Source organism: Eriocheir sinensis, unplaced genomic scaffold (genome assembly GCF_024679095.1).
Source record: "Eriocheir sinensis breed Jianghai 21 unplaced genomic scaffold, ASM2467909v1 Scaffold449, whole genome shotgun sequence".
Lineage (NCBI taxonomy): Eukaryota > Metazoa > Arthropoda > Malacostraca > Decapoda > Varunidae > Eriocheir > Eriocheir sinensis.
The window spans coordinates 305,001-315,974 of NW_026111775.1; the positions used below are offsets into that span (position 1 = coordinate 305,001).

The 10,974-nt window shown below is 43.2% G+C and overlaps 1 long non-coding RNA gene across 1 annotated transcript in view; it reads left to right on the top strand.

Moving 5' to 3' along the window:
* Window positions 1-10,592, top strand: part of LOC126992343 (uncharacterized) — a 10,615-nt gene extending 23 nt beyond the window's left edge. The window contains exons 1-3 of the long non-coding RNA XR_007746488.1: window positions 1-49; window positions 565-614; window positions 10,224-10,592. The exon at window positions 1-49 is cut by the window's left edge and continues 23 nt beyond it. This is a non-coding gene — a long non-coding RNA (uncharacterized LOC126992343). The remainder of the gene's footprint in view (window positions 50-564; window positions 615-10,223) is intronic.
* Window positions 10,593-10,974: the final 382 nt, after the last annotated feature.

Sequence of the window (10,974 nt, forward strand, 5' to 3'; positions counted from 1 at the left end):
GAGCGGGCAGAAGCGGGGTAGCCTCCAGTCTGTTCCTCGCTCGCCTTGTGTTAGTGAAGCAACTGGTGGTGGTCGTGGTGGTGGTGGTGGTAGCAAGGCGTCTGTTACTTGTCTTGTTCTCGTCTGTCCGTCTGTCTGTCTTAAAGATCTATCACATTTTTTTTTTTTTTGCTTATTTTTAACATTATATTGTCTGCTTTTTTTCTTTTTTTTTCCCCGATCTTTATTTGCATTTTCCGGGGATTTTGTTTTTCTTCGAAGTTTTTTTTTTTTTTTGTACTTTGAGGTGATCCTGGCCTAGTTTTTGTTATTGTTGATTTTTTTTTCTCTCTCCGTATATACTTGTTTCTTTCTTTATCTTCTTTTTTTTCTTTTACTACGTGTCCTTCGTTGTTGATTTTCTCTCTCTCTCTCTCTCTCACACTTTCCATTTCATTGCGCGCCTACGTTGGGTTTCTCACGCAGTCACTTCCACTACTACTACTACTACTACTACTACTACTACTACTACTACTACTACTGCTGCTGCTATTGCTACTACTACTATTGTTACTACTACTACAGTCATATCAAGTCGTCATCATCATCGTCGTCGTCATCATTGTAGTCTTTCTGTAAGTATTTAATAAATGATTTAGTAATTTAGCTCACGTGTGTGTGTGTGTGTGTGTGTGTGTGTGTGTGTGTGTGTGTGTGTCCTTTCATGTTGGAGTGCGTGGGTGCATATGACCTGGCCAGATTTGTGTGTGTGTGTGTGTGTGTGTGTGTGTGTGTGTGTGTAAGGCTTTTTAAGGGCATGTGCGGCTAATGTGCTGTTCGGGGTGCTGTATGTACGTTTGCCTCGGCATGTGTGTGTGTGTGTGTGTGTGTGTGTGTGTGTGTGTAGACAGCGATAAATGAGGTGGAGAGAAGGGCTGCATGTCATAAGTATGTGTGTGTGTGTGTGTGTGTGTGTGTGTGTAGGCGGGGGGTGGGTGGAGGGGGGAGGTATACATTAAGGTGGAGAGACGGGTGATGGACGCCAGTGATAACACACACACACACATACACACACACACACACACACACTCAAGAAGAGGAGGAGGAGGAGGCTAATGAAAAGGGAGGAAGAGAGGCTGTTACAAGAGAACTAGAGGAAGATAGGGAAGAAGAGGGAGGAGGTTTATGACCGCTTAGGAGGAGGTGGAGGAGGAAGAGGAGGGGGAGGAGATGGTGCCAGCCTTTCACTTCTTACGAATCTTACGAGCGAAAAACACATAACCTCCACTATCGGCTCCTCCTCCTCCTTCTCCTCTTCCTCCTCCTCCTCCTCCTTGACCATCACCTTACTCATATCCACCAAAATCTGCATCACCTCCGTCACACACCTCCTCCTCCTCCTCCTCTTCCTCCTCTTCCATCACGATCCACTATATTCCACCTCCCTTCGACTTATCTCCGTATCATCTCCACCTACTTTCTCCTCCTCCTCCTCCTCCTCCTCCTCCTCCATACACACACACAAACACAGACAGAGGAGGAGGAGAAAGAAGAAGATTACAAACGAAAGATTAAGATGTTGTTGAGGAGGAGGAGGAGGAGGAGGAGGAGGTAGATGAGAGAACAAACAGAGAGGAGGAGGAGGAGGAGGAGGAGGTGATTGAGAAGATGAATAGGGAGGAAGTGAAGAGGAGGGTGATGGAGTTGAGAGAGGAGGAGAAATGGGTGAAGGGTAAAGGGAAGAGGAGGGATGATATGGCACGAAGAGATGGGAGGTGATGGTGGTGGTGATGGTGGTGGTGATGGTGATGATGGTAGTATACAATAATGAAGGAAAGAGAAATAGTGAGAGGAAGAGAGAGAGAGAAAGGGAATGAAGGAAGGGTTGGGAGTGACGAACAAGAGAGAGAGAGAGAGAGAGAGAGAGAGAGAGAGAGAGAGAGAGAGAGAGAGAGAGAGAATTCATGTTGGATCTTTAACTCGCTGAAGTATCCATGGCATGGCATGAGAGAGAGAGGGGGGGGGGGGGGGGCGAGCGGTTTATCCTGTATTGTAGGTTCAAGAGCAAGAAGAGGAAGGGAAGGACGAAGGAAGGGAGGAAGAGAAATCCTCCTCCTCCTCCTCCTCCTCCTCCTCCTCCTCGTCATCTTCCTCATTCTCCTCTTCCTCCTCTTCCACCTCTTGTTCCTCCCAATATTTTTCTTCCCACGCTCATCTTTTCTCCACACACACACACACACACACACACACACACACACACACACACACACACACACACACACACACGTGGAGAGAATTCCAAAACAGATACCGCCGCGTGATTCCCTCTCTCTCTCTCTCTCTCATCACTTTATCTCCCTTCTCCATCCTTATCTCCTTTTTCTCTATTTTTCTCCCTCTCCTCTCTCCCTCTCTTTCTCCCTATCTTTTATCTTCTCTATTTTCCTTCGGTTCTGTCTAAATTATTTTCTTTTTTACATATTTCCATTTATTTATCATTATTTTTGTATTCTCTTTATTTTTTCGTTCCCTTTCGTGGTCTACCTCAATACCCTCCCTTCCTTTTTCCTGTCCTTTTTATCAATCGGTGTTTTTTTCCGCGTCCCACTCCACCCCTTTCCTTCCTTCCCTCCTACTCCTTCCCTCCCTCCTCCTAAAACTTGTTGACCTCCGAGAAGGACTTGTTGCGTAGAAGGTGAAACACACACACACACACACACACACACACACACACACACACACACACACACACACACACACACACACATACACACGCACACACGAAGTAGTAGTAGTATTAGTAGTATATGATTTTTAGTACTCAATATCTTAAGTTTATGTGTTTAGAGAGAAGTAAATACCGTGAATAACTATAATCTAACTCTTGTATACGTAGCTGTGTGTGTGTGTGTGTGTGTGTGTGTGTGTGTGTGTGTGTGTAAATATAGACACGCCTCCTCTGCCAGACACCCTTTCATCAGAATCATCAACAACAACAACAACAACAAAAACATGAGTAATTTATCCCTTTCGTCCGACCTCCTCCTCCTCCTCCTCCTCTCCCTCTTAACCCTCCTCCTCCTCCTCCTCCTCCTCCTCCTCCTCCTTTTGCTACTTCTATATCTGTCACTTCTTCTTCTTCTTCTTCTTCTTCTTCTTCTTCTACTACTACTACTACTACTACTACTACTACTACTACTACTACTACTACTTCTACTACAAGTGCAAATACCAAAATATAAACAGTAACATAAGTAAGAATGATAATATTAAGAATCAGGATAATATCAATACTAATACTTATGCAAAATAGTGCGTCGGGAGGTCAGTATATATTTTTAATGGCTATCGTATTACTTTTTAATGATTTTAGTACGTAATTTTTTTATTGGCTATTATCCTCCCAAACGTTATAGTGAATATCGGTCTCCATAAAGCGGGAATGTCACGAGCTCTGAGCCTGCCAGCGTTTAATAATGTTGGCAGGATTAATTAATTATATATTGCATTGACCTCGTTCACGGTAATTAACAGGTCACAACAAAACCCCTTCCCTAATGCCATGAAAACAACGAAAATATGATGACGTTTAAATAATTAGTCAAGTCATCCATGAAAAAGTGAATTTATCCATCCGGTGCGTTTTGGAATTGAGTGAAATTTAATGAAGATACCGATGGGAATCTTGTACAATTTTTTAGATCAATTATGCAACAGTGTGAAAAAATACCGATGAAAAAACTGATTAATAAAAAAGAAACTTACTTATTATGCAACAGCGGGAAAAAATACCAATGAAAAAACTGATTAATAAAAAAGAAACTTACTTATTATGCAACAGCGTGAAAAAATACCCATGAAAAAACTGATTAATAAAAAAGAAACTTACTTATTATGCAACAGCGTGAAAAAATACCCATGAAAAAACTGATTAATAAAAAAGAAACTTACTTATTATGCAACAGCGGGAAAATTCGATACTTCATCCATAATAGAAACCGTATAATCACCCTGGCTAATACTAATGGAAGCCACTGAAAATTAGTTTAGTCATCCATAAAAACAATATCATCCCTCATTTTTTGACCATGCAGGAGTGTGTAAAAAAAATCCTTCTGTACGTTACTCTTAAAAACAAACAAAAATCAAAAGCCATATTCGATAATTCACTCAGTTCCAACGAGGAGTATCTCTACCTCCTGATATGCGTACTAAATGGAGAGGAGAAGCGCGTACAGATTGGCAAACATATCCTACACTACCATTAACACACACACACACACACACACACACACACGTAGTAGAGGTCATGTGAGGTCCTTTTCCGTGACTTTTGGGTAGAATAAGAGGAGGAGGAGGAGGAGGAAAAGGAGGAGGTGGGGTAGGCATGTGTATGGGGGGGGGGGGAAGAGAGAGAGAGAGAGAGAGAGAGAGAGAGAGAGAGAGAGAGAGAGAGAGAGAGAGAGAGACGTACACTGATATAGAAAGATCTTTATAGAGTGCATTAGGTGGAGGAGGAGGAGGAGGAAGAGGTAGAGTAATATTGGTATTTATAGTCTCTCTCTCTCTCTCTCTCTCTCTCTCTCTCTCTGGAATAATGTTTGCTGTAATTGTTTTCTCTTTCGTTTCTCTCTTCTTCTCCTCCTCCTCCTCCTCCTCCTCCTCCTCCTCCTCCTCCTTCTTTAATCTCTTTGCTTTAACTTCTCCTTCTACTTAAGTTCTTCGTAGTTAATCTTATCGACAACATTGCTCCTCCTCCTCCTCCTCCTCTTCCTCCTCATTAATTTTCCTTCCCGCCTCCTCCTCCTCCTCCTCTTCCTTACGTAACTATCTTCCTCCCCTCTACCACCACCTCCTCCTCCTCCTCCTCTTCTTCGTCTTCCTTCACGTGTTGTCTCTATTGCTAAAACTTGAAGGGGGTGTCGAGCAGGAGAATGACCACTCCCTTTGATGTTTGTCTGTCTCTCTCTTCCTTCCTTCATTCCTTCCTCCCTTCCTCCCTCCTTCCTTCCCTCCTTCCTCCCTCCCTTCTTTCCTTCCTTCCTTCCTTCCTTGATGTTTGTCTCTCTCTCCCTTCCTTCTTCCCTTCCTCCCTTCCTTCCTTCTTCCTTTTCCTTCCTTCCTTCGTTCCCTTCCTCTCGTCTCCTAATTCCTCAACGTTCATCTTCTTTCCTTCCTCCCTTCCTCCCTCCCTCCCTCCCTTCCTTCCTTCCTTCTTCCTTTTCTTTCCTTCCTTCCTTCCCCTTCCTTCCTTCCTTCCCTCCTCTCGTCTCCTCTTTCCGCAACTTTCATCTTCACCTTTCCGTTCGCTCTCTCTCACAGGTATCACTTTCACCTCCTTGTTGACAGGTGTAAAGGGAAATAGATAGATAGATAGATAGATAGATGGATAGAAAAGAAAGATTGGTTATTAGTACAGTTTATTGACAGTTTTTCGAAACATAGAATGGATAGGGTAGTAAAGAAAACAGTAAACTAAAACAGTAAGAAATGTAACATGATAAAACCCTGAATCAAATAGGTTTACGAGAGAGAGAGAGAGAGAGAGAGAGAGAGAGAGAGAGAGAGAGAGAGAGAGAGAGAGAGAGAGAGAGAGAGAGAGAGAGAGAGAGAGAGAGACAGGGAGAGAGGAGAGGAGAGGAGAGGAGAGGAAAGAAGGTTTTAGATCAGAGGTTACACGTTTAACTCTACTTTTCTTTTACTCATTTCCTCCTCCTCCTCCTCCTCCTCTTCGTCCTCCTCGTCTTCGTCCTCGTCTTCCTCCATCTCCACTTCGAAATAAACTCGTATAGTGACTCAGGTAAAAAGATTCAAAAGATGCAAAAATCGAGCCGTAAAAAGCCAAGCGGAAAACAAACATCCTGCAATTAAGAGAGAGAGAGAGAGAGAGAGAGAGAGAGAGAGAGAGAGAGAGAGAGAGAGAGAGAGAGAGAGAGAGAGAGAGAGAGAGAGAGAGAGAGAGAGAGAGAGAGAGAGCTAAGAAGGTCAGCCAGGGATGGAATCAACCGCCAATTTGTTCTCGAGACACTTTTGGAGGCGATTTAGATACAGTGACCCTGCCGAGAGAGAGAGAGAGAGAGAGAGAGAGAGAGAGAGAGAGAGAGAGAGAGAGAGAGAGAGAGAGAGAGAGAGAGAGAGAAATCTTCGTGAAAGGCTTTGGTGAAAAATTCCATTCCCTTCAAACATTGATAAATATTAACTTGTTTTTACATATATATAGTTAGAGTTTGACATTCATGAACTCTCTCTCTCTCTCTCTCTCTCTCTCTCTCTCTCTCTGTGAGTAAAAATGTGAGTTAAAGATTTGTGTGTGTGTGTGTGTGTGTGTGTGTGTGTGTGTGTGTGTGTGTGTGTGTTTTATCCCTCACACGACAACCAATTCTCGCAAGATTTTCCCAAGAGATTTTTTTTTTTTCATTAATTTTTACCGATGTTATTTTCCGGTCGTTTCTCTGATGTCAGCTCTGTGCCTTTTTCTTCTCTTTCTTTTACTTTTCCTTGTTTTCTTTTCATTTCTTCTTTTCTCCTTCGTTTCCTTTTTCTTCTCTAATGTCACCTTTATTCCTTCTTCTTCTTCCTTTTCTTCTTTTTCTTTTCTTCTTTTTCTTTTCTTCTTCTTCTCCTTCTTCTTCTTTTTCTTCTTCTTGTATTCTGGCGCCTCCTGTCTTTCCATTTCTGATATATTACTTGTATTTTCTTCTCCTGATCCAGAAATCCAAGTCACGAATGAGAAAAAGAGGAAAAAGAGGAGGAGGAGAAGGAGGAGGAAGGAAAGATGGAAGACAAAGGGAATAAGTAGGAAGGGAATGAAGGAGGAGGAGAAGGAGGAAGAGGAGAAGAAGAGATGGAAGGCAAAGGGAATGAGTAGGAAGAGGAGGAGGAGGAAAAGGAGGAGGAGAAGGAGGAGGAGGATTAGAAGTAAGAGAGAGGAAAAGGGGATGGAGGAGCCGGAGGGAAAGGAGGAGGAGGAGAAGGAAGAGGAGGAGGATTAGAAGTAAGAGAGAGGAAAAGGGGATGGAGGAGCCGGAGGGAAAGGAGGAGGAGGAGAAGGAAGAGTAAGGAGGAGAAGGAAGAGTAAGGAGATGCAGGAAAAGGGTAAGAGGAGAGAGAGAAAGAAAAGGTAAGGAATAGAAGTAGAAGGAGGAGGAGGAGAAGAGAGAAGAGGTGGAGGAGAGGATACAAGGAATAGGAGGAGAAAGAGGAGGAAGAGGAAGAGGAAAGAGGTGCAGAGAAGAGGAAAAGTGAGGAAAAGAGGAAAAGAGAAAAGGTAAGGAATAGAAGTAGAAGGAGGAGGAGGAGAAGAGAGAAGAGGTGGAGGAGAGGATACAAGGAATAGGAGAAGAAAGAGGAGGAAGAGGAAGAGGGAAGAGATGCAAAGAAGAGGAAAAGAGAGGAAAAGAGGAAAGGAAGAGGAGGAGGAGGAGGAAGATGAAGAGAAAAGGGTAAGAGAGAGAGAGAGAGAGAGAGAGAGAGAGAGAGAGAGAGAGAGAGAGAGAGAGAGAGAGAGAGAGAAGGTGTTGCTGACAGGTACTATTAAGATCACATTCGTTGTAGATTCGTTTTCTGGTTTCTCGTTTTCCACACGTTCTCAGAAATTCCCTTCCTATCCTTCCTCTCCTCTCCTCTTCCTTCTCCTCCGTATTCCCTTCTTCCCTCTCTTCTTCTTCCTCTTCTTTTCACACTCTCTCTCTCTCTCTCTCTCTCTCTCCTTTCTCTCTCTTAGACCCTCTGCTTTTCCTTCCTTCCTCTCCTCTCCTCTCCTCTCCTCTCCTCCTCCTCCTCCTCCTCCTCCTCCTCCTCCTCCTCCTCCTCCTCTTCCTCCCTATTCCCTTTCTTCTTCCTCTTCCTCTTCTTTCTACTCTTTGTCTTCCCCCTTTTTCCTTTCTCTTGGTCATTGATTTTTCTCTTTTTCTTCCTTCGTCTCCTACAGTCCTTCTACTTCTCTGTAATTCTTTTCTTCTTTTTCTTCCTCCTCCTCTTCCTCTTCTTCCCGCATCTTGTGTCTCCTAATTTTTCTTCTCTTTTCTCTTCCTTCTTTTCTTCTCCTTCACTCCTCCTCATCCTCCTCATTTTCTTCTCCATTTTCTCCTTTTCCTCATCTTTCCACACCTTGTTTTTCCTCTTTCTCCTTCTCTTGGTCAATGATTTCTCCTTCTTTCCTCACCTTCAAGCCTCCTCCTCCTCCTTCTTCTTCTCTTTCTTCTCTTTCTTCTCGTCTTTCCAATTTCTCTTGTCGCTCTCTGATACTTCCGTCTTTCCTTCATTCTCCTCTTTCAGTCCTCCTCCTCCTCCTTTCATCTTTTCCTCTCCTCCTCCCCTCCTTCTTTCTACACCTTGTCTTTTCCCTCTCTCTTTCTCTTCCATCTTCTACACATTTGGAAGATATTGGAGACGAGGGACAGAAGGCAGTGGCTTTGAAATGGAAAACCTTCGACTTCTTATTTATGTTAGAAGAGGAGATCGTCGACTTCTTTGTTTATGTCGATTTATGGCTATGTGTAGTTTATGGGGCCAGTGACTCGGTGCTGTGTGTGTGTGTGTGTGTGGGAGTGTGGGTGGGTGTGAGTGAGTGTGTCAGCGCCGAGCGAGGAAAGGGAACTAGAGTGGACGAGGAGAATGGGACAAGAGAAATGCATTGCCCGTCACTGTTCACTTCACGTTATTTCGTTAGCAGAGAAGTAAAATTCCTCCAGTGTATGTGTTATTATTTTTTTTATTACTGGAACGTGAACTGAAGGGACAACAGAACACGCGTACGTTTATTAGATTAGTTGAAAAGTGAAATTCCATCTGCGTGTGACTTTATTTTTGTTTTCGTTCGTGATAGAAAGAAAACATTTTGGAAAGATAGGAGAGAGGATAGGAAAAGAAGAGGAAAACAGAGATAGACGGAGAGTATTTTGGAAGGATAGGATAAGAGGGGATAGGAACAAAGAGGGGAGCAGAGAGATGGGAAGAGATAAAGAAAGAAAGCATTTGGAAGGATAGGAAAAGAGAGAGAGAGAGAGAGAGAGAGAGAGAGAGAGAGAGAGAGAGAGAGAGAGAGAGAGAGAGAGAGAGAGAGAGAGAGAGAGAGAGAGAGAGAGAGAGAGAGAGAGAGAGAGAGAGAGAGAGAGAGAGAGAGAGAGAGCATTTTAGAAGGACAGGAGAGAGAGAAAAAGAGGAAAGTAGAGATAGAGAGATAGAGAGAGAGAAAGAAAGCATTTTGGAAGAATAGGAAGAAGGATAGGAAAAAAATAAAGAAAGCAGAGAGATAGAAAGAGAGAGGAAGAAAGCATTTTGGAAGGATAGGAGAGAGAGAGGAAAAAATGAAAAAATCAGAGAGAGAGAGAGAGAGAGAGAGAGAGAGAGAGAGAGAGAGAGAGAGAGAGAGAGAGAGGAAGACAAGGATAAATTGAAGAAAACGAGAATAATCAAAGTATAAGAAATAGGGATGGAAAATAAGAAAATAAGGAAAGAAAAACAAAAATAGACATTCATATTTACACACCAAGTACAATCTGGTATAATGAAAATAATTTGTTGCATTTGAAGCTGACTCATAAAAAAAAAAAAAAAAATAGATGGAAAACACTTCATCTTGTCGTGTTTTATTTTTTACTGAGTGTACGATAGATAGGATTGAAATGTTTTATTCATGTTTTGGGGGGATGTGACTATGACTATGTTAGAGAGTTTTGGTATATTCTGACATTTTAATTTTTGCTAGTGTGAATTTGTTTGAAGCACTCTGTCTTTTTTCCCACAAACTCATAACAAATTTTCTGATACGGAATTTGTAGCATGGAACTCCGAATATTCACACGGTTTCATCTCTAACAACAGCGATTTCCGAAGTCCACAAAGGAGAGGGGTCGGGTTCTAATGAGTGTCTTTCACATTCACGGTGCAGAAAAATCCTCGTCAAATTATCACTAGGCTCGTAAAACTACTTCCGCAAACACCCAGAACCTCAACGAAAGCCTTATCTTTGTAACTAACTAACTAACGGGGAGTAGGAGTAAGGGGGTGCGTTGCTTCTCTCACCTGGCGACTCCTTCCCTGACAGTCAACCCAGGTAAGGCTTCACGTAGCTGCCCTTCCATTTCTATCTTTGTGGGGTTTGGAAACTTGGTTGTGAGAGCGGATAGCATATGAGAATCCGTACCCATGATGTCAATTTCTACCGTTTAAGACATAATGCCACTCTTCCATCACCTCTAAGCGTACCTCAGTTGTTCTTACATGTCTGATCTTCCTTACAGGTGATTGGTTGGGCCGCATCGAAGCGAAACTCGAGACCAAAGCGCTTGAGGAAAAGTGGAGATCGCTGAAACTGTGACGCACTTTCCAGATAACTTGAGAACGCGAAGGTCGTGTCTGAGGAAAAGGAAAACGAACTCATGCTAGACAAAAGAGAAGCGATGTGCGTGAGTTCTTGTGGGTGATAAACTGAACGCTGTCCCTTCCTTCTGCATCGCCTACGTCAGACTCCTCGTCCTCCTCCTCCTCCTCGTCCTCGTCCAGCTGCCACGTCTCTCCCCGTTCTCGTCTCGTGGCCTCGGCGAGATGTGAACGAGTCTCCCTTCTTCGTCCTCTCCTCGTCTGTTGCAAGCTCACGGCCACCAGCCAGCAGTAAGGTAAGTGTTCGTGTGTGTGTGTGTGTGTGTTTTATAGTGCTTTTACTGTGTTCCATTTTCTATATTCGTCACTCCCTCAAAAAAAAAAAAATGTAGGACTGCAATAAATCAAACGAGGGACAGGTTGGAAAAGGTTGGTCATGGTAGTAGTAGTAGTAGTAGCAGTAGTAGTAGTAGTAGTAGGAGGAGGAGGAGGAGGAGGAGGAGGAGATGTTGCAGTTACACCAGCACCAACAGAAGCAGTAATAGTAGTTTAAACATGCAGTGAAACCCGAATTGCAGTTATATTAAAGGGTTGACTGTCATGGTGGTCGTAGTAGTAGTAGTAGTAGTTGTAGTAGTGGCAGTGGTTATGTTCTTAAAGGCATCAATCAGT